We start from the raw sequence: 23,729 nt of genomic DNA, 5'->3' as shown, positions 1-23,729 counted from the left end.
TCAGTGCTGGGAAAGCATGATTTACTGCCACTTGTCTAAGTTGCATTCTGTACAAGTGTAATCAGGCCTGCAGAGGGTGGGGGTATTACGTATTTAACATAGATCAAGTGACTATGGCAAATAACACTGGACCAGCTCGCTGGTAGATAGTGATATACTAACTGTGATGATTTAGAGAAGACTATCACGCATGGTTCCTGCCTTACATTGCATTGATTTTGTTTGCTAACACAGCAGCAAGACATCCCGGCGATGCCGTGCGTCGTGTACTCTGGCAATGACGCCGAGGGGGCTGACTTTTTGTACCTCGCTGTCGATAGGCAGCGGTTTTTGTCCGTGAAGAATGCAGAGGACGACATCGCTGCCATCATGGTGGCTTACTGGCTTTTTAATATATATACTCGAAAAAGGCAGCGAACACAGTTGCTGTACTAGAATGGTTGTTTGTCGGCCTCAGCAGCACTACTCCGAGGCCAGTTCTGATGAAATTCCTGAACAAGGTCGCAAGAGCGTAGAATCAATGAGGCCGACAAACAACCGTTCTAGTACCAAAGGGATGCTGAACCGAGATTTGGATGGCACGAAACCAGGCCGGAGCACTAGGTGGGATGCTGCAAACCTTAGAACATAACTCATATGACGGTATCTTGTACGGATGGCAGTACTTTTTGGAAAATATGAGCATGATTAACAAAGCTTGCGACATTTGTATTCTCCTCTTCCCTTTTTCGAAAATATGCCCATTCAGTTGAGATACTGCAGCATGAGTGATATTTTGGGGTCTGTAGCATCTCACTGTGTGCTTCTGGTGCCTTGTTTTGTGAAGTCAAAATTCAGTACAGCACCCATTTAACCTTCTAACTTGAAACTAAAATAAATCTACTATACTTTCCAGACTATAGTGCACAAACCATACATGTCTAAAAGTTGATATTTTACACCGTACAGTCTATCTACAGGTGTGGACTCTACTATTTTTGTTTCAAGATTGTTCATTATTACAAAACTGGTTAGGCCAGATTGCCATGTTTTGGATATTTTACGCTGGGATAAAGTAATCAAGACAACCTCTTACCGTCAGTCTGTTTCCCAGGCTTTCGATACCTCGCATCTGACATGTTGTTTGCTTGGGAGCCCACAAGCAACCAACTTAGGTCAAGCTTAATCTTGAGGAACTCTGCGATTGGCTGACGAGCAGATTACAGAAAGCCCCCTGACATTCATCCGCGGATATCTCTTTTGTGGAGTTCTCCAGCCTGAAGTTTTCCCCGAGGACTATACACCGAGTGCGGACTATCTAAGAAAATACTTTTTCTTTTTAGCCGAAATTTACCCTTGCGCATTATAGAGCTGGTTGTGAAGTATATTCTGGAAAATATGGTAGCTTGTTTTAATGTTTTAAGCCCTAAACTAAAAGAAGTGTAGCTTGATTTTTATGCAACTTTAGGGTCCTAAATGAAAGTCACATGTACAATGGAACAAAAAGTATACACTCGAAACGGAAGGCGTCTAAATTGTTCTGTTCTAGTCATTTTATCAAGAACCATTGTGATGTACTGAGGTAATCTGTATTGATTTTTGTTTTTGTTTTCTTATTTTTGCTAGCATCTTAAGCCTGCACTGTGATATATAAAGAAAATATATTTGGTTATTTGTATGGAGGACATAGCTGGTTATTTTGTTGTGCTCACATAATAGTTCAATAAATGATTATTCATTTAGTTTGGCTTTTATTGACTCAAACCCCCCAATTTTGTCTCGATTTTTATTAGCATCTAGGCCTATATATGCTGTGATATTTGATAGAATGCCTCAAGTATTGTATTTGGATATGTGTGTGGAGGACATACCTCATTATTTTTTTGTGGTCACATAATAGCTCAATAAATAGTTATTAATTTAGTTTTTCTTTTAGTTTTTTTACTCATTTTATAACGAATTGTATTTACTTGCAGCTCAATCACATGCTGTTTGTATGCAGCTGATGCCACTCGCAATGCCTTGGGCGAAAGTGTAAAGGTACTACGGCATACCAAGTATGACAACTCGTAACCACCTCATATGCTAGGGAAATGACCGACGAGCCAGAGCAGGATGCAAGGACCAAGTATCGGGATTGAACAAGCTAAGCTCCTTGTTGTTTATGTTTGTACCATACACTTTCTCACATTGCTTAGCTTGCATGAGCAAGTGCTGATTATGAATGCAAGACTCCATCTTTAAAATGATGTTTGAGAATGTCTCCCACTGATCTATTCTAATATACGAGTATTAAGACCATCGAGCAATTAATAAATTCAGAAGCTTTAGGCATGGAACAAATTCTGTGATATTTTCTTATTTTCCTTCCAAATTTTGTCGGAAGTAAAACTTAAATTACTCAAGATTTTCCTGTAACTTCCGTTTGCACATAAGCTTCACATTGAAATATTACCTTTTCTGCCATGCACATCTTGCCTTCATTATCGGACAGTGCATCTATGCACAGCTGCTTCAAGTAGCATGTGTGCCGATGCATTGCACACATCAAACCAGGAATCCAGTTTCTGTAACAAGGTCCTGTGCTGGCACTGCACTTTTGCATATCCTTATTTCTTCACTTATCTGGTCTGCATACTTCGTGGTTTTCTGGTTGCCATGCTTGGTATACTCAACCTTGTTTGACAGGTGCTGAGATACAGGGTGATTCATTCTCATTGGAACAGATTCTTGTAAAAGAAAACTTTTGTTTTATGCAAATTATCTTTTTACAGTTGAGTTATAGTTGTCCTGGCAGACACTTTATACAGTCAAGATGACAGTTAAAAGTGGACCTATTGCATAAAATTCATGAATTAGCTTTTTAGTTACTGGTTCGATAGCACCAGCACATATTGTGAAAATGGGGGCTGTCACCTTCTCAGACCAGCTTATTTTTCGTGAAATGAGCACAAACCTCAGAAAAAAACGATTGTGAAAGATTGTTGTACACAAAACGGGTTGTGGGATACAATACTTTCTGGACCGCTACAATACCGCTGCCTTTGGTGAAATGATATTTTCTCTTTTTTGGTCTATGTGCTCATTTCAGGATTTATAAAAAGAATTACTGATTTAAGGAGGTGATTGTCTTCAATTTCGTAACAGCTGTCGAACCAGTAATTGAAAAAGTTAATCAACTAATTTTAGATAATAGTCCACTTTTAGTGCCAGCCTGCCTGTACAAAGTGTCGGCTTGGCTAAGTGCTCATCTGTAACGAGATCATCTGTGTAAATGAGAAAAGTTTTGTTTTACAAAAGTTTATTTCGATTGGAATGAATTATCCTCGAGCACCCATTAAAATCAGCATCAGCACCCTTGGATTGGGGTGCATTGTACCTTGCACCCTATACTACTTCACACCCCTATAGGGTGCTTTGGCAGAGGGGTGCTCGTTTGCACCCTCAAAGGGTGCTCGTCCTGGGACAAGTGCTTTACACCCCTAAGGGGTGTAAAAAGTTTAGTGTGTAGGGTTACGAACGCGAGTCAACGGGACACCCGTGCCTCATATGAAGCATGGCAACCAATTCTGGAGTAGATTGGCAAGCAGCATACCAAGTAAGCACGTCCTGGTGATTTGCGTCCTTAACTCGTCATGACCTAGTCAAACACAACTGTGTGAAAGGGATATTTAACATTTCATTCGTACACAAAGAAATTTTTTATATCAATTCTCATGACAAGAAAACCTAGAGGGAAACTCAAAGAATAACTTAGTTCCGTGACTCATCCTGTGAAATGCCTGTTTTTCTTTCATTAAACTATTTTCAGCGCTAGCCATGAAGCTCCATTACCCCTTCATCAAAAGATACCAACATTGAACTTCCAGGGCCAGCCTTCCATCACTGGATGATCTGAGCTGCACCGACATTGAGTGTGGATGGTCCGCCAAGAAGAAAGGTGTGCGGCATATGTATGAGGCGGTGGCACTGTTGAAGTTTTGCCATGTGAGCATGAAACCCCCAGTCGTGGTAACCGCTCATGAGCAGGGCGTCATGGCAGAGCTGCTGCTACGGGCAGCACCACAATCGGCAATTGCACAACAGAGGTGAGACAATTCCTTCACATGAAGAGCTTGCATGAACAAAGCTGCATTACCCTTTCTGTATTTCTTTCTGTCTTTCTGTAATTAGGGAGATCGAGCAATCGAGACGTTTTCTCTGCCAACCTATCTGGCAAACCAATTGTTGGATGGCAACGCATATCAGCAGTCAAAACATGTTTTTCTGCTCGGCTACCTGGACGCAAGAGCAGAAATGTGTCAGATCGCAGACCGCTTAGCGGAGTCATCAGATCAGCCCTGCATTCAAACAGTGCTGAACCTCAAATGGCTTTAGCTTGTATTGGCCCCCGAGGAGGAGGCTAAACTGAGTGTAACTCGTTCTCCACCTTTAAAGAGAAGATCCACATAGTAAATACGCACATAGCCCCACGAGGAAATAATTGACCTAAACGTAAGCACACGAGTCAGGTGCATCAAACGTTTTAAAAATGCTGTGTTCGAGCTAATTCGTACCCTCAATTAGGTACACCATTTAGCTTCTGTAGACCACAGTACCTCGTCGTCATCAAGAACAGAAAATACCTCAAGCTCCTTGTTACTGTGCAGAATAAGCATTGCACACAAACTTTGAGAAATACCACCGCAAGCAGAGGTAGACAAAGAGTGAGTCTGCTAGTGCGTGAATACTGAACTAACCTCAGAGCCGGTGCAAGGTGTCACAGAACTGGGGCTGAACTCGTGTATCACTGGGATGAATCGAACACGCCAGTCCAGCGGCCATGCAAGTTCTGGTGGAATTGAATGCACCGGTTTCCGTAGTGTCTGATCTAGTTCAGTCAGTTCAGGCAAATCGAATCGATACATTATTTCATATCTGTTTATCTCTGTTTGTTGCATTTCAAACATTATTCTGTTACTTTTAGGAAACGAAAACCAAAACACAGGGTCCCGAACTCTACTCTGGATGTCACCCCTTGTAAGCGATTTTTCATATATTCGTACAATGCAAAAGTGTTCCCTGCATTCTCCGAGTACTTTCTGGCAAACGGTACTTGCTAATGCCAGAGGAGCATCAGTCTTCTGAAGTGTGGGTGTACCTTCCATGGGCTCTTGCAGACATGTTCTGGTGTTCGTGTACGTGTCCGCGTACTCGTGTGTTTAGATTTGCGCATTTGGCGCGGCGACCCAGATGCTGCGCCTTGGGTTGCACCAAGCAGTTCTCCGTTATGCGCAGCAAAAGTAAGGGCGGACTGGTTTCGGACGCTGGAACCCAGCGTCTGAAACTTGCAACCGCTAACGCCATTTCCTCGAGCACCGTCCGCCAAAACCGGAGTAAAGGCTGACACTTCAAGCTGGAAGCAGTCGCCTCGGCTGCCGGCATTATATTTCAGTATTCCGCTCATGCTAGCTAGCCCCACTTGTTTTTTTTTCGGCTTTAGCCTACGCGGCGATCTCACACAGAATGTGTGATGCATATCTACAACGCATGACGCTGTTCGAGCTCTCGAGAATCCAGTTCGACATCAACCCCCTTCATGGTCCATGGGAAAGTGCACGTTCCCGATCCGCACGACTGAACTGAACCCAGAACACCTGACCGGGGAACAAGGGATAATCTCGTCATCAGAACCTCTTGACACACGCCACCTAATGGACGCAAAATCCTGATCATGTAATCGAAGTTATTCTAGTTATCTAAACATTATTTCATTTAATTCACAAATCAATGTTGCATTACTAATTAATAAAACGTCAGCACCCGGCCATTGCTGACATGGTGCAGTCAACAGGATTTGCAGAATTAAAAAAAAAACTGGTGGCCATGCCCTGATCATGGACTCCAACAACGAATGTTACCGATCAGGATACGATGGGTCAGAAAATACAAGACATCAAAATTTAACTTCAGCAGTTAATTCTGGCCTTCAACAACGCATTTCCTACACGGCAACCTGAAAACGGCATCAACGTGACGAACGGAAATGAACCAGAATGACAAGTACCTTCTACGAATGCTTCTGCGCTGGGCACGACAACGCAGGTGAGCGGCAATGCAACAACAGTCGATTTGTTGTCAGTCACCGTGCCGACTCCCATCGCAACAAACTCGCCGAGACCCTACGACAGTCCCCGAGGCCTCTCCACGTCCACTCCACGAGCGACACTTTGCATGCGATTCCTACATTCGAGGGGGAGTCATATGAAAACGTCGCTGAGTGGCTCCGAGAGATTGAACGGGTGGCTTTCTTCGCAAATTGGACACAATGCCTCACCCTGCTCAATGCCGTCACCCGACTTCACGATGCTGCACGAAACTCGCACAGGTCCTATGGTTCCCCGATCGACGACTGGAAAGTATGGAAGGAAGCCATCAAGGAACGCTTCCAACGAAAAATAGGACTTCAACCATTTCTGGAGTACCAGCAACATCGACAGCTCCGCTACAAGAGCATTGTGCAGTACATCTACGCGAAAAATGACATGCGCGAGCGAGCATTCTGTGAATTAGGAGCCAGCGAACGGATCTCCCTGACCCTGCTCGGAATCACCGAAGACAAGTGGGCCAATCCCCTGGCAGCCCAAGGCTGTAAGTCAGTCCTCAATCTTATTGACTACGCGACGCCTCTGAACCACCCAGAGAAAAGACGCAACCATGCAAACAAGGTACGCACTAACCTACGACATCAGCGCAGCAAACAAGCGAGCGCCCTATCACCGAGTCCCTCCAAACGCACAAGGCGGAGCAAGTGTTTTAATTGCGACCAGCTCAGTCACCTCTCCAGAAACTATCCAGAACCGAAAACTACAGCGACCATCCGCGCAGAGGTGAAACGCGTGGAAAAGGGCACGAGTTTCACGAACCTGTTCATCAACGTCAGTGCATCGAATTATCGATGGCCAATCGTAATCGGTAAAATGGTTATATAAACCAACGTAATCTCCAGTGGAATAGCTCCGTAAACAACGCCTCATGCTCTCTCGAAGAGCTACCACGATCTCCAGAGGGGGGTGATATCTGTCAGGTGGAACTAAACTTGAAGCTCACTCAGTTATACCTGTATACCATCTAAATCTGAGAAACACAAATCAAGCATGTTTCCCTGGCCATTGGGAATACAATTGTGTTGCTTTAAATTCGTAAATGATGCAAAGTTAAGTAAGAACGTAGATTTCTGAGCAAGGTAGTAATTATTAGAAGACGCTGTGGCTGTTTCCCAACTTATATTGGGGACATTGAGATCACCAAGAACAATAAATTTGAATTTGTCTATGGCACTAGTTTTACTTTCAGTAGCAAGAAGGCACTGGTTAAATTCATCAGGAGAGGTGTCGGGCGGAAAGTAGCATGCGCCAAGCAGATGCCTTCAACATTGACACTTTGCAGTTCTATCCACACTGACTCAAGCGATGTCTCCAGGTCTGGACGTCTTATGCACGGTAATGACGCATCAACTCCCATAAAAACGCCTCCCCCCCCCCCCCCCCCCCCCGTCTTTTTTATATTAGAAAATTCGCGATCACGTCGAAATACCGTAAAATTTGGTGGGAAAAAGTAAAAAAAAGAAATATCTGGAAAAAGCCAAGTTTCAGTGAGAACAATAATAGAATCAGCAGTAAAAGCGACTTTAGAAAAAAATTCGTTAGTCTTTGTGCGAAGACCACGGACGTTCTGGTAATAGATATCTAGGTTATGTATTTTCGTCGGCATTTCCGGACGAGGGCAGTGATTAGCTCACCGTTTCATAGATGCGGCTCTCTGTAAGCTGGCCAGTGAATTCTTTAAAAAGGCTTCCTTCTGGCCAGAGAAGGGGTCAAACAGTTTTTCTATATCATGCTTAGCAGCCGTCACGTGGAACGAGGAGTAACCATCGTGATGCGTCTTCAGTCGCGTGCACGCAAGCTCACTCAGGGTGCCACTCTGCTCGATGTGAGCCTCGAGGCTCGCAGCGTCGCAGTTGGGGCCTAGTCGTGTCACAAACACAGCACGCTGTCGCCGTGGTTGACAGGGAGGTGTGCCGCCGGAATACCGCCTGCTGACGCGCTTCCCTAGAGCAAAGGACGCCTCCTCCTGTGGAGCTTTGGCCTTGTCTCGCGGAAGCCTCCTCCGTCCAGGTTCAACTAGTCCTGATGGCAGGAGTGCATCATCGAATCCAGAATAGAGGCCTCGGAGCTCGCGCCTCCAATGGCAGCAGGTACAGCGGCTCCTGGCGCACACGTAGCCTTCGTTACGGGGCGAGTGTTGCCTCTTTCATTTTGCATCAAAGCAACCGGATCCTGGAGGCTGGTCGCCGCAGAGTAGGACGATGGGGGCTGTTTTCCGCCTTGCCTGGGCTATTGGCGGAAGCTCCTCAACTCCGCTTGTATGTTGTGCAGCATGGTTGCCTGCTGCAGGGCGTCGTGCTTGTGCTCTCGACGGAGCTGCGCGTTCTCATCCCTGAGCGTGGCAACTTGATCCGTGAGGAACGAGATTCCCTCAAGCGCGTCGAGCAGAAGGGCCCGCAGAGAATCGACCCCCGCGTTGAGGATGTAGGGAGAGGAGGGAAGTGACCTCTCACCCTTTTCGGGACGAGCCAACACCACCTAGAGCAAAGGCCGCAGCGCTCGGAGTTGTGACGTCACAGATTCACGACGAGTGGGCCGACCTGAGAGGAAAGCTTCTCCGCAACACACGCTCTCTTTTTCTTTTCTTTCCCGAGGACGTCAAGCGGCGCATGCTCCGGCCTTTTTTTGTTTTTGTTTTTAGCTTTCTGCGAGCCCAGGCAACACCACCTATAGTCGGTTACAAGTTAAGAAGGTAGTAGAAGCCCCTCCCCATAAGCGTGATGCGCCCGCTTCAGACGCCTCCACAGTCGAGAAGATAGTGCTGAAAACGCCCCTTCTACTTCAATGGGTGGATATTGACTACAGACAGACCTTGTAGCGGGCGGCAGCTTGCGCCACCTAGCCGAGGCAAATTACTCGCTCCGGAAGGTTGACGTAAAAAGAAGGCTTCAGTGCAACGAAAATTGTAACTTTTATAAGTAATGCATATATGGTTGTTGGTTTTAGCTTGATAACCTTCCTACTCGAATTAGGTACATTCCGTGTATTTTCTGCGTTTGTTAAAAAAAAACCTGCGTTTCGGGTTTTGAAAGTTCCTGCGATTCGCGTTTTAACAATGCTGAAGTCGCCCTTTTCCGTTATGAATCCCAAAGTGGAGACAGCGGAATGCGATTCCTCCGATTCTTCTTCGTCAAGAGAGTCTGGTGCAGCCTCGCCGCCTACGCCAAGGCGCCTCTACAAGAAGCATAAGAGCGGCGATGTCCTCAACCGAGCTGCACGGCAGCTGATAATGAACGCGTACGTTCAGGTGCGACACGAACCGCCCGCCAAGCCCGGCCAGCCCGGCCTCACTGTGGAGGAGTCCTGCATCAAAGTCAGCAAGCTGCTTGGCGTTGGTGTACGCACCGTCCTCGAGATTAGGAAGCAGGCGAAAGAAACCGAGGGACAAGTTGTGACACCTTCTCGGAAGCGCCCAGCATGTGAAGGCAAGAGGCGGCGCAAAGTCAGGTACGGCGAGTTCACGTTGTGCGCGCTAAGATTGTGCGTCCACCGTTTCTTTCGACGGAACGAGGTCCCCACGGTCAAGAAGATAACGGCCGAATTCTGCGCGAGCACTGAACCTCCCTCGTTGAAGGCTTGGACTGTGCGTCGCCTTCTCCACGAGATTGGATTCGAGCATGACAAGAGGGAACCAAACTCCCGGATGATTGAACGAGAGGACATAGTCGCCTGGCAGCAGAAGTACCTGCATGAGATCGCACGTCACCGACAAGATGGTCGGATGATCTTCTACTTGGACGAGACGTGGGTGACGGCAGGGCACATTGTCTCAAGGGTGTGGGTAGACACGACAGTGGCCTCGTCTCACGATGCCTTAATGCGTGGTCTCTCGACTGGCCTCAAGCAGCCATCGGGGAAGGGCCAGCGTCTTATTGTCACCCACATCGGCAGCGATGAAGGCTTCGTCGACGGCTGCCTGGACGTGTTCCGTGGACAAAAGACCGGTGATTACCACGAGGAGATGGATGGCGCCCGCTTCGAGAAGTGGTTCGACGGTGTCCTCGACAAACTGCCGACAGGAAGCGTTATCGTCATGGACAACGCTTCTTACCATTCACGGCGGTTGGAAGCAGTGCCGACGACGAGTTCCCGGAAGGACGACATCCGACAGTGGCTGACGTCTAAGAAAATTTCATGGGACCCCAAGATGGTGAAGAAGCAGCTGCTCGACATTGTGGCCTTGGTGAAGCCACAGCACCTAAAGTATCGTGTGGACACTGCTGCCGAGACAGCTGGCTGCACTGTGGTCAGGCTCCCACCGTATCACTGCGAGTTCAACCCCATTGAACTGATATGGGCGCAGATCAAGAACGGCGTTGCTGCCCGAAACACGACGTTCAAGATTGTCGACGTGGGGAGACTCCTCAACGAAGAAGTTGACAAGGTCACCACTGACAACTTGATTAATGCTGTCAGGCATGTTATTGACATTGAAGCAACGTTCCGACGAGGCGGTGCCACAAGTGCCCACATCCAGCCCATCGACATCCAGCTGGATGGAGAGGACACCCCATCCGAGAGTGACCTGTCTGGTGTCGAGCCCCTTGACGAAGCTTAAGGCCACCATTATGGAGAAAGCGTGGAACATCTTGGAACACAAAACGGTCCTTTTAAGGACCACTTATTTGCTTTAAGATCGGATTGTTGTTCTTGACCACCACTAACCTCCCGTGTCTCATGTTGTCATGCTTCTCTGCTCGTTGCTGTATAGCATTTCGATATGCAGCCACCAGACAAACTTTTTATTTTTGTTGCGATAATGTCTAAGCTGGTCTATACATTGCACTGTGCCATAAATCACCAGTATAGATTTCAACTTCACGAAAACAAAAGTTTGCAGCCCATCTACGGCAAAGACATCAGATGCCCATATTGACCCTTCCCGCTGTCTAAAGATCTTTGCTACGCAGCAAATGGAATTTTGATTGCAAATAAGCTCTTTTTTGTCTAAAAAAACGACACAACATATCACTGCCAGTGCTCTGCTTTAAAACATAAATGGGACGTCTGTGGCCATTTACATGACTGAGGCTTCTGGGAATAACAAAGCCGTGTGTTAGCACAGTGGAGAGCGAAATCGCAGTACCAGTACTCTGTTTCTAAGTCTAAAGGGAACGCCTAAGGTCATTCACATGACCGAGGCCCCTCTGAAAACAACAATAATGTGGGTCAGCACTGTGGGAAGCTAACTCTTAATGCCAATGACCTGTTTCGAAGCTTAAACTGGACGTCAATGGCCATTCACATGACCGAGGCCCACTCTGAGAATAACAATAACGTGCATCAGCGCTGCGGGCAGCTAACTCTAACTGCCAATGACCTGTTTCGAAGCATAAACTGGACGTCGGTGGCCATCCACACGACCGAGGCCACTCTGAGAATAACAATAACGTGCATCAGCGCTGCGGGCAGCTAACTCTAACTGCCAAGGACCTGTTTCGAAGCATAAACTGGATGTCCGTGGCCATTCACACGACCGAGGCCACTCTGAGAATAACAATAACGTGCATCAGCGCTGCGGGCAGCTAACTCTAGCTGCAAATTACCTGTTTCAAAGCATAAACTGGATGCCAGTGGCCATCCACACGACCGAGGCCACTCTGAGAATAACAATAACGTGCATCAGCGCTGCGGGCAGCTAACTCTAACTGCCAGTGACCTGTTTCGAAGCATAAACTGGACGTCAGTGGCCATCCACACGACCGAGGCCACTCTGAGAATAATAATAACGTGCATCAGCGCTGCCGGCAGCTAACTATAACTGCCAATGACCTGTTTTGAAGCATAAACTGGACGTCAGTGGCCATTCACACGACCGAGGCCACTCTGAGAATAACAATAACGTGCATCAGCGCTGCGGGCAGCTAACTCTAACTGCCAATGACCTGTTTCGAAGCATAAACTGGACGTCAGTGGCCATCCACACGACCGAGGCCACTCTGAGAATAACAATAACGTGCATCAGCGCTGCGGGCAGCTAACTCTAACTGCAAATGACCTGTTTTGAAGCATAAACTGGATGTCCGTGGCCATTCACACGACCGAGGCCACTCTGAGAACAACAATAACGTGCATCAGCGCTGCGGGCAGCTAACTCTAACTGCCAATGACCTGTTTCGAAGCATAAACTGGACGCCAGTGGCCATTCACACGACCGAGGCCACTCTGAGAATAACAATAACGTGCATCAGCGCTGCGGGCAGCTAACTCTAACTGCCAATGACCTGATTCGAAGCATAAACTGGACGTCAGTGGCCATCCACACGACCGAGGCCACTCTGAGAATAACAATAACGTGCATCAGCGCTGCGGGCAGCTAACTCTAACTGCCAATGACCTGTTCCGAAGCATAAACTGGATGTCCGTGGCCATTCACACGACCGAGGCCACTCTGAAAATAACAATAACGTGCATCAGCGCTGCGGGCAGCTAACTCTAACTGCCAATGACCTGTTTCGAAGCATAGACTGGACGCCAGTGGCCATCCACACGACCGAGGCCACTCTGAGTATAACAATAACGTGCATCAGCGCTGCGGGCAGCTAACTCTAACTGCCAATTATCAAGTTCGAAGCATAAACTGGACGTCGGTGGCCATTCTCACGACCGAGGCCACTCTGAGAATAACAATAACGAGCAACAGCGCTGCGGGCAGCTAACTCTAACTGCCAATGACCTGTTTCGAAGCATAAACTGGACGTCACTGGCCATTCACACGACCGAGGCCACTCTGAGAATAACAATAACGTGCATCAGCGCTGCGGGCAGCTAACTCTAACTGCCAATGACCTGATTCGAAGCATAAACTGGACGATAGTGGCCATCCACACGACCGAGGCCACTCTGAGAATAACAATAACGTGCATCAGCGCTGCGGGCAGCTAACTCTAACTGCCAATGACCTGTTTCGAAGCATAAACTGGATGTCCGTGGCCATTCACACGACCGAGGCCACTCTGAAAATAACAATAACGTGCATCAGCGCTGCGGGCAGCTAACTCTAACTGCCAATGACCTGTTTCGAAGCATAGACTGGACGCCAGTGGCCATCCACACGACCGAGGCCACTCTGAGAATAACAATAACGTGCATCAGCGCTGCGGGCAGCTAACTCTAACTGCCAATGACCTGTTTCGAGGCATAAACTGGACGTCAGTGGCCATTCACACGACCGAGGCCACTCTGAGAATAACAATAACGTGCATCAGCGCTGCGGGCAGCTAACTCTAACTGCCAATAACCTGTTTCTAAGCATAAACTGGACGTCGGTGGCCATTCTCACGACCGAGGCCACTGAGAATAACAATAACGTGCATCCGCGCTGCGGGCAGCTAACTCTAACTGCCAATGACCTGTTTCGAAGCATAAACTGGACATCGGTGGCCATCCACACGACCGAGGCCACTCTGAGAATAACAATAACGTCTGTCAGCACTGTGTGCAGCTAACTCTAACTGCTAATGATCTCGTTTCGAAACATAAACAGGACGTCTGTGGCCATTCACACGACTGAGGCCACCCTGGGAATAACAATACCTTGTGTTAGCACAGTGGAGAGCAAAATGCCAGTGCTAGTGCTCCGTTTCGAAGCTGAATAGACGCGTCGAAAGTTCCCTTGAAGTCGACGGCCATTATGACTCTTGGGTCGCACTTTGGCGAGTTGGCCAACACCTCGTGGTGGATGAGGAGCAGGCTGCCCTGTGCGCCGAAGTGCGGTCTGAAGTAGTGCGGCATAGATTTCCTGAATTTAAGAGGCGCCATTGTACTCGCTTGAAATATATCGTAAAAACAGCACTCATTGCTTGACGTGAGAAAACGTCGGCTACAACATTGATGAACGATTGGTGAGAGGACGGAGATCTGGGGAATGCCAATGCCAGTAACTGGGCCTAGCTCAAACTTGATATTGTCCGTCTTGCAGAAACGCTGTGATGAAGTGAAGCGGTCTTCCATAGATACCTCAGTTTTGAGCCTCCCGGACTAGTGCAATGTACAGGATTAAGTCAAACGTTTTCAAAGCTGATAAGAACCATAATGCACAGATTGCAGCCAGACTTGTTGCCAAGGGCAGAGTTGTGAAGTACCGAAAGGTTGTCTTGTCCAGTCCAGAACCATATCAAATTTGCCTTATGGCCCCTTATCCAATTCCAGGTCGTGAACTTTAACAGCAGAGGGGCGTGAAATTCATTTTCTTTTTTGTTTAGAGTGCATTTGTGCTGGCAATGGGTATCTAAAAATGATGCCTGCGATAGTGTTTAAGTAACGCGGCTCGGGAACAGGCTTTTTTTTCGCTGCCACTCATTTCATCAAATGACATTTCCCCGACAGTTTGTTTCAACGCTGAGACGTTTTATCAACAGATTGTTTCATCGACACTCGCTCATCGACATATCTTGCTATGTTTCGTCGACAAGATCTTGGTTTAGTTAGGAGTGCGCTGCTTAGTTGGTGAGCAAGGGTACGGGTACATGCAGGGGGTAGGACCACCCTTACACGCTGCTGCGAAGCGGCATGTACGGGTGGGCTGGGTGGGTCCACATTTTTGTAATGAACTGCTGGAGACTGTCGCCGCAAAGCGTCGTGAACTGGGTCGGTCGGATAGTTTAATATGTGCCTCAGTGATAAACGCACAACAAAATGTTCCTACAGCGTGCAATTTGTGTGTCGATGAAACTTCACAGCACAGTGTGGCAGTATCGATGAAACGAGTCGTAAAAAGTTGATGAAACCTGTCGATGAAACAACAGGGACCCTTCTTTCCAATGGTTCCATGGAGGCTCTGACAATGAGGACTGCAAGGTTGCCTCCAAGAAGCTCAATGTTTTTACACAAGTCTGTCTTTGTCAAGGTAGACCAGAAAGACGACGGCAGATTCTGAAGAGCTCGTTCGCGGCTACGGCCTGGTATGATCCAGAGATAAACATACATCAGAAATGTAATTAGGCGGTTTGAGCTGCTGCTTGATTCAAACATTGTTGATTTTATTGTTATAAAGACAAATCATTCTGCCACTTGCATTCGGACCAAGATCAAGAGTATTCGGTATGTTTTCAATTCTTGATTTAAACAAATATTTCGCATATAAGAAAGCCACAATTCATGAAGCGGGAAGCTGCCCTTACAATCAATTTTTATTGACCATACTTTTCATCTTTTACAAATTATTAAACCACTGCTGCGATCCAGTATTGTGGACATATTTTCCTTCTCAAGTAAATTGGAAAAATTGGTGCGTGTTTACCGGTAATACCTCAGGCCGCGACGCAACGCGAGTGGAGGTACACGCGTCACGTACCCGGGTTTCGAAGCATAAACATACGACTGACAGCGCCTCGAGAGCAAGCAGAATGTTCGGAAGCATTTGAGAGAACCGAATCCGCTTCCCTCAAATTCTCTGGTATTTCTTCCAAAAGAAGACATCAGCCTCTTAACGTCCAAAACAATATCAATTAAATGTTTGTAACATACGCATCACTGGCTTTATCATTTGTGTGCCACCTGTATCTAACAGCTCATTCTTGCGAACGAGGGTGTACCCGCGGGTACTATCGCAGTCATAGATTACCGTGCAGCCGATTGCGACGCGGAAACTTGAAAAGGACGCCACGTTTCACAGATGAATGCATACTGCTTCGAAATTGTCATTTCAGTAGACAGACTATTTATTAACGCCAGCAAAGGTACGGTCGAAATTGGGTAAAGACACTTACTGTGTTCGCGGTTCACTTATGCCCCTCCCGCACAGCCCACTACACTTATAAAGAAGAGTTTGGTGACCGCTGCATTTTAACGTCGCTCCACGGAAACCACTGCGAAGAAAAGCCGATGCCTTCACGATGTTGAGGCCCAACCTGAGGCAGAGAAGCAGACGGCGTTCGACGTATGTACGATGCTAGGCCTTACTCCCGCATCGAAATTTTCGATGGCAATGCTATCGCTGGATTCTCACGCTGTCGCGCAGAACCTATTGCCAATAAAAGGGGACGCGGTTACGACTTAGCGATGTATGTTCGGGTAAGTGAAAAACCTCATTAAGAACGGAATAATTGCTGCAAGATACTCGAGTCGTAGAAAATCTGCCCGGCAGCCATGTTGAAAATATTCATTTGCCAGAACAAGATTGGTTCGGGCAGGTCGTGACGTCACGGAAACAACGGGATGCGATTGGTGGCGGAGGAATACAAGATTCCCTTTGAGGGGCTTTTGCCGCTACCTTCTTGACTTGTAACCGACTATTAGCCCCGAGAAGTTCGCGTGGCGCCCCCTTACGGCAAACCGGGGTGACGTCACGGCGAGGAGAGAATTTTTCCCCGGCTCCCCCCGCTCGCCCTGTGGAGGCTGTGACGACGCCAGCTGTCGGCGCGCTCGTTTCTATTTAATTTCTTTTTGGCGTGTTTCTCGTAGGAAGTGTAATTTTTTTATGTGCCTTTATTGAGGTATGACCTGTAGCTACAGGCGAAACTTCAACCAACATTTTAAGCATGGTTGACAGGGCAGGCAACGCATGAATCGCAGCTGGTATATGAAAATAAAGAAATATGGCCACAATTGCAGGAGCATCACTATAGATTTAAATCTCGCACAATAAATGCTGCTGATGGTCTGAATGAATTCGCAGGTTATGTATACTATTTTGTTTGTTTTGTATCTCCGTTTTTAAACAAGATCGCCGAAGCAGAAAAGCTGCATGCTGCTCGGGCAACATGCTAAATACAGTCTGGGCCATGGGGAGAGAATCGCAAGTAAGACAGCCCAAGTGCAGGAGCAAAGTAAAAAAAAAAACATGGAACATTTATATACATTGCTCGCATTTGACCTTTGCTGGATTCGGATAGTATTTCAATGGACTACACGGGTGATATTTGCGGATTTGTTTATATCAACCCTCAAGTAATGTATAACAAACGTAAGCGAAGGTGTCTAGCTCGTTATTAGTCTTTTAAGCCCTAAAATTGAGATTTTACTTGAATCGAATTGTCCTGAAGCTAAAATACCAAAACGTTTTCTCACGCAGACTGTCGCCCTTCACGGGTTCCACATTTTTTGCTATTAATGCTGCATCTACCACTGGACAGACGTTCGAATGCTTGCTTTTACTCCTGTTTTCCTCTGTTGTCAGAGAGTCCAGCTGTAGGGAGTTTGGAAGCTGAAGAAGCTTTTGGAGACCTGCAGCAGTGTCTCTTTTAATTGGAAATGACAATTCAGACTAAACGGTGTATTTTCCGAATACCCAAGGCTGGAATAAAAATGTCAGGAAAAAGTATAAACATTCCAAATTACGGTACTATTGCTGCGCATATTTTGGGCAGTTCAATACATATCATGCAGGCAACTGCGGGCAATTCGGCCGTTTTTGCTGCTACCATACAAACTAATTTCGAGTAATTGTGCATCTTCTAAACAATATGGCTGCATACGTGTATAAACTATATAATTAATTTACGAAGGAGCTACATTTATGTAAAACAACCCTGTTCCATGAGCACTTCAAAGATAATCAGACACAGGGCCTTTAAAACATCTGCGAACCAGCGTATGCAGAGCGGCAGCGCAAAGTCGGAGTCCCGAGCTAATTTGCCGACCACCCAAAGGCCCATGATATAAATGCCACTTCAAATGCCTTGAAAGCGGGATGTAATATCGTCCTAAATCATGAACCTGGAAGGGACAGAATTCCAGCGTCTGAAACACTTGCGCCACCGCTCCACCGATCCTTCGCAAAATTGTCTTGTGTCGTGTGGACGGGCGTGGAGGTTCATCGGCGGAATTGTCTCCGCCGATGGCTTTCGGGATTTGTAACCCAATTTTAAAGGTAAAAGAGACAAGCAGGCTTATAAAATGTACGGAAGCACGTCAATATCGGCCTAACTCAACGTCTTGTACACCGGGTAAACGAAGTCCAGCTCCTCGAAGACTTTGCGGCACACAACGCCAAACCAGGAAACCGGTGCTGGGAAGCGGGCCGATGCGAGATCGCGGAGCGGATTCATCGCCCTGACGTCACGGTACGCCTCACCCAATCAGGGCGCGGCGACCGCAGCGACGCTTGTGTTCGCTCTCGGGGCTAATAGATCTAAAGCCGCAGCGCTTCCCTCTCTCCCTTCAAGGAGCGTCGGCAAGAGTAGGCTGAACTGGTAGTGCGCTTCTCCGCAAGGCTTACCTTGACAGTTGGCTTCTTTGCAGTGCACGTTCTCTTTTACTTTCTCTTTCCCTCTACGCTTGCACGCCTGACGAGGCGCAAACAAAAAAAAAAAAAACGCCACGGCGTCGCGTTTTTTTTTTTTTTTTTTTTTTTTTCTTCTTCAACGGTCGTCGTCGTCCGTCGCGTTCCTTTCTTCGACGGCTTTTTTACCTCCTGCGGGTTGGGTCACGTGACAATAAGGCTGGAGGAACTGACTAGAACAACTCTAGAAGCGAGTAGGTTTTTGGACGCCGAGAGTCGAAAGTTCAACTCTCGAGTGAGATCGAGCACATTTTGGACTACAACACAACCGCGGCCTCGTGTGTGAATGTGAGCGCTGCTTTTCGATTGTCGGTGCTGTCATTATGTTTCTTATCCGCGCTTTGGTGGAAAACTGGATGTGAAAGTGTCCGTATTTGTGTTTCTGCAAGGATGACTACGAAAGCGTGGACTATACAGCGAAGCGACGGGAAGATCTCGCTCCTTGACGGCATGGCAGGGTGAGAACTTTTCAATTTTTATGATCCTGGTTTCGTTTCTTGTTTTTACTTTTCGCTGAATGCATGCTTGGGAGTGATTTGGTTGGGGCCTGGAAGCAACATATTCAAATGCTGGCGCTACTTGCAGCTGCAGAACTAAATGAAAATGATTTGATTTATGAGTTAGATTGGAAAATTGTTTCGCAAGGTATGCAAGTGATAGGTTATCGCGGTTGCAACCAGCACAACAGAAGTACATTGTGTCGTTTCTGCGTATCCTCGTCGGAGCGCAGAAAGGATCCGCTACAAAAACTAGTGAGATCTACATTTTAGCGGGTCTCTGAGCTGTAGTTTGGAGTGCACGCAAGCCGGAGTATGGTTCGTTGACCAGTCTACTCATCCATACACCAGAGCCATATACTATCAATTTAGCTGGAGCTCCTTCAGGCTCCCCAAGGAATCCCACCACACACCAGGAAGCTCTATGGAGCATATTATTATTATTATTTATTATTATTATTATTTTCTGTACCTGGTTTTGTGATCGTACAATAAGCATTATTATTATTATTATTATAGTGCATTCGGCACATCAAATTCAAGAATAATTTTGATGTTTGTGATTCAAAGTAGCAGATCGAAACACTGCCGGTGTTTTCTCTCAAATACAGAACCCTTCTGCTGCACTTTAAACAAAAGCATTATTTTTTTCATGTTTTGTATTTTTATAACCATTTTTGATTACATTACCTTTTTTTGGATTAATATGATTTCATCCTTTTTCGTTCTATTTCCTGCAGAAGCGGTCAAATACACATCCTGGATACTGCTTTGATGAACACGGCCTCCATGGGACAAGCTGAAAACTGACAACTTAGAAGAGTGCTTCGGAATGTATAGGCAACTGGCTACCTTCTAATATCATGTGTCTACAAGGCACATTTACGAAGATGAAAACAAAATACTCTTGAGGAGCACGCTGTGAACGATCACTACAGCTAGCAAGGATGGAAACTAAAAAGATCTCCCCAACCGAGCGGATACTTGACGCCCTACCTGCAATATGCCAATATTGCAAAGCTGAAACTCTGCAATCAAAGATACTCGCTGCCAACCGTCACGGATGTCAAGAAGCGAACTCGGACCAAGGAAGAGTATGTCTGACGCCTGTGATAATGAACCCATCGTGAGTTCGAGCTGAAGCATGTGTTGGACTGCAGTGAAAACATTCAACTGAGAAACCTTTATCGCAAGATGACAAAAATATTATAAGTGTCAGGCAGCATCTAAAAGAAAAGAAAAAGCTACGGGGTCAAGGCTAAACAAATTAGTTCCTGTCCGGCCAGCAACATGCTTGCGCTTCATCCTCATGCAAAGGCAACTGCTCTCTGAAGTCGGTGAATCTGTGTGTGTGTGTGTGTGTGTTTATGTGCAGGTAGACGGTGTCCTTGTAGCCGTCTCTTGGGTATCTTGTGGTGCTACAGCGTAAATGCCAACATGCTGCACAGATATTGTGTGTCTCGGTGTCACGAAATCTACAGCATCTAAGATGCATGTATAAAAGTTTTTCAAGACGGAAATTTTCAGAACTTATGGATACCAGGAGGCTTGTTTCAGTGTTCAAAGGTGACCAATTTCTTATTTGTGACTCTCTCCTGTATTGTAAATGCAAGTAACTTTGAATATGAAGCTCCCATGCCCACTTCTGCTTGTGTACAAAACTTGTTTTTAGCCTCCCTAACTGTGTCGTTTCACAGACTCGGTACTGTCGAAGTACCTCAGCGTATGGGGCAACGCTCGTGCATTACGGTACTTTTTTTTGCAAATATAAAGTTTTTACATTATGACAGTGCCAAGAAATAGGTAACAGGTGTTTTTTCGATGTAGTAACCAGATAGGTTGCTCGCTGCAGAACAAGTACTATATTTGAACAGGCAGAGTGCATTGAATTGCTGAACCTACGGAGGTTCATCACAGGTCTAAGAAAAGTTTGTCAAAGTATGTGCAATACATTTTTCAAACTATGTGCAATACATTTTTCTAACCAGCACATCACAATTTTAGAATGTTATTACTTTTATACTTTTCTGGCATTTCGCGTCCCGTTGCTGTTGCATCAGGTGTCCCTGAGGGTAGTGTATTCGGGCCTTTATTGTGTCTAATATATATATCAATGACCTACCATCATCAATTAAATCGACAATTAGAATTTTCGCCGATGCTTGAGTTATTTACCGGAAAATTGATACACCTATAGTGATCAGAATATTGTCCAAGACGATTTAGATACAATATCATCATGGTGTTCCCTATGGCAGATGAACATTAACATATGTAAATGCAAAGAAATGTCCGTAATTAAGTCCTCCACTAAAACGCTAACCCAGTAGTCGTTACTTTCCCAACCACTAGAACAATCATTGTCGTGCAAGTATTTGGGTGTGTATTTTACAGACTCATTTATCATGGATTGAGCAAATAAAAAATAGCGCACTAAAAACACTTGGTTTGGGAAAAAGCCATTTGTATGAGAAAATTCTTGTGTTCAATAAACACATGAATCATACAAGATATATAATAACCATATAAAAACTATATGAGAACTATATAAAGTAGATAAGAAACTTCTTACAAGTTTCTTATATGTTCTTATATAGTTATTATATGTTTCTTATAGGGCTCGCATATATCTTGTATGATTCGTATGTGTATTGGACACAGAAATTCCTCATACAAATGAGATTTTTCAGTAGGGATCTAGCTCCCATCAAGACAAAACTACTCGCATACAAAACATTTATCCCTCCAAAATTAGAATATGCAAGCATCATTTGAAATCCACACCTAAGTTACCTAATCTCGAGGCTCGAATCTTCAGAACAAAGCAGCCAGATTTATATGCAGTGATTATTCACCCGAAACTAGTGTCACCGCTTTAAAAGCTAGCATAAATCTTCCTAATCTAGAAAGAAGACGAAAAATAGCCCGATTGTGTTTTTTTCAAGATTTATATTACTCAGATTCCAATTTTCAATCTATTTAGTGCTGGGCTGCCAATTTTATATCATCCATATTAGATAATTCCTGCAAGATTGAACCATTTCAGTGCCATACTTACACTTTCCTCTTTTCTTCTTTAGTACTGTGCAACACTGACTGGAACAAACTGTTTGACCATATAGTAACTGAGAGATATCCCATTTCATTTAAAAAGAAGTGCATCAGTTTGTGTAACTGAACCTTGATTTGTAAAACTGTATCATAACAATAAGCGTTTTTTGTGTGTGTGTCTGTGACATTTTTTTGTTGGTGTCTATTTTTATGTTAATTACTTTTTTGTCTTTTATTTTTGAACCCTCCCCCCCCCCCTGATGTAATGCGTCTTTGGATGCCTTTGAGGTGAATAAAATTAAATGACATGAATGCCTCTGCATCATTTATTCAATTGTTACTTTAGTTCATTTTATCTTGTCCTACTACCTCGATTATTGCCATTTCATAGGAATTCGTTTTTTATACAACTCCCATGTCGTTCAGAAATAATTACACCACTCAGTTTATCGCTTAAAAAAATAACACAGCTGTCTCAAGATATCATTTTCTTGTATTTCACTACAATAATTGTAGGTTAAATTAATTTTCCTGCGTTCTAAAATTGGTTCTTTAAATCACTCGGCGTTCACAGCTCTCATGTTAGCTCATAAAAAATAAATAGTGCGAAAACCCGCGTTTCTACGACGTAAAAGCTACGCGTGAATCCTTCAGCTCAGCTCAATAGCGCGGCGCTCGTCAGCCTGCTGCCGTGACGTCACTGGAGGCGTGTGCTGGCCTTCTCCTCTAGGTGGTGTTGGCCCAGGGCGCCTGGGTTCTCCCGGGGCAGTTGCGCAGTGACAATTTTTGATTCCTTTGCGCACGGCGGTTTGCACAAGCCTCGCGGCGGGAGTACGCGAATTGTTCTAACCGTCTCTTTTGTCTTTTGCGTTTGGTGTGCTTGGCGTTTAACGCGTGGTGGTTGTGAAGTTACGGGCGGCTTTCGGGCTGGCCACGCCTCATAAATGCTGTGTTCCTGGGAGCCATGGGAACTATGAAACGTCGTGGAAGAAAGTGTCTGTGCTGTGTTTAGTTCCCGGAGGATGAAGAACTGTGAAAAGTATGGGTGCGGGCGATTCCTCGAAAGAAAACCTCGTTCTATCGACGCATACAAGGGTGAGAACACTCATATCTTTTCACTTTTTTTATCAATTATTGAATTTATTTTGTTAAAGTTTACACTGACGTGGCAGCGAAGGCGACAAGCACGAGCTAGCTCTCGCTTTCAATTTTAGAAACGTATCTTTGTAGCGCAAGCTCCCGTTCTCAAAACCACGATCAGGAGCCTGTAGCCTTCTATGTCCCGCTCTTGTTCCTACATCTGTGGCGCATATTATTAAAGGAATATAAAATCGCCGAGGTCTCGAAATCTGAAGGAAATTTTAACATGGACGCCGAACAAAGGAACGCGACTCAGAGACGACTTTCAAGAACCAGTGACTTCTGCAGAGGACGATTGCAATGTGCTTTTTTTTTCTGCAATCTTTTTGACTGGCTGGACGCCTGGATTGACGTATGGGAGAGCGAGAACCTTACCAGTGGCACGCTAGCCAAGGAGACGCACGGAGCGCTCCGTCAAACAACCGGTGCATTTGTAGAGATGGCCGAATACTGCTTCACTGAACTCGGGCTGAACTATGTCCTGCTGGGAAGGATGCAGACTGAGAGCTTGGAAGGCTGTTTCGGGAAGTACAGGCAGCTGGCTGGCTCTCAATATCGCATATCTATAAGGCAGCTTTATGAAGGTGAAAATAAGCTGAAACCTCAGAGTACATTGCCGGCAATCCCGTGTGAAGGCGAACGATGGGAGGAGCTCGAAAAACAAGTAGACACGCCATGGCCGAGCTGAAACAT

The 23,729-nt window shown here is 45.9% G+C and overlaps 1 long non-coding RNA gene across 1 annotated transcript; it reads left to right on the top strand.

Moving 5' to 3' along the window:
• The first annotated feature begins 3,216 nt into the window (after positions 1 to 3,216).
• Positions 3,217 to 18,765, top strand: LOC115325110. Its single transcript, XR_003919422.3, has 3 exons — positions 3,217 to 4,067; positions 4,946 to 4,998; positions 18,738 to 18,765. It is a non-coding gene; the product is annotated as an uncharacterized LOC115325110 (long non-coding RNA).
• The last annotated feature ends 4,964 nt before the right edge of the window (positions 18,766 to 23,729 follow it).

Source organism: Ixodes scapularis, unplaced genomic scaffold (genome assembly GCF_016920785.2).
Source record: "Ixodes scapularis isolate PalLabHiFi unplaced genomic scaffold, ASM1692078v2 PGA_scaffold9__187_contigs__length_104089568, whole genome shotgun sequence".
NCBI lineage: Eukaryota > Metazoa > Arthropoda > Arachnida > Ixodida > Ixodidae > Ixodes > Ixodes scapularis.
Note: the sequence above shows the minus strand (reverse complement) of the source record. Positions and strands in the feature narration are given on the sequence as shown.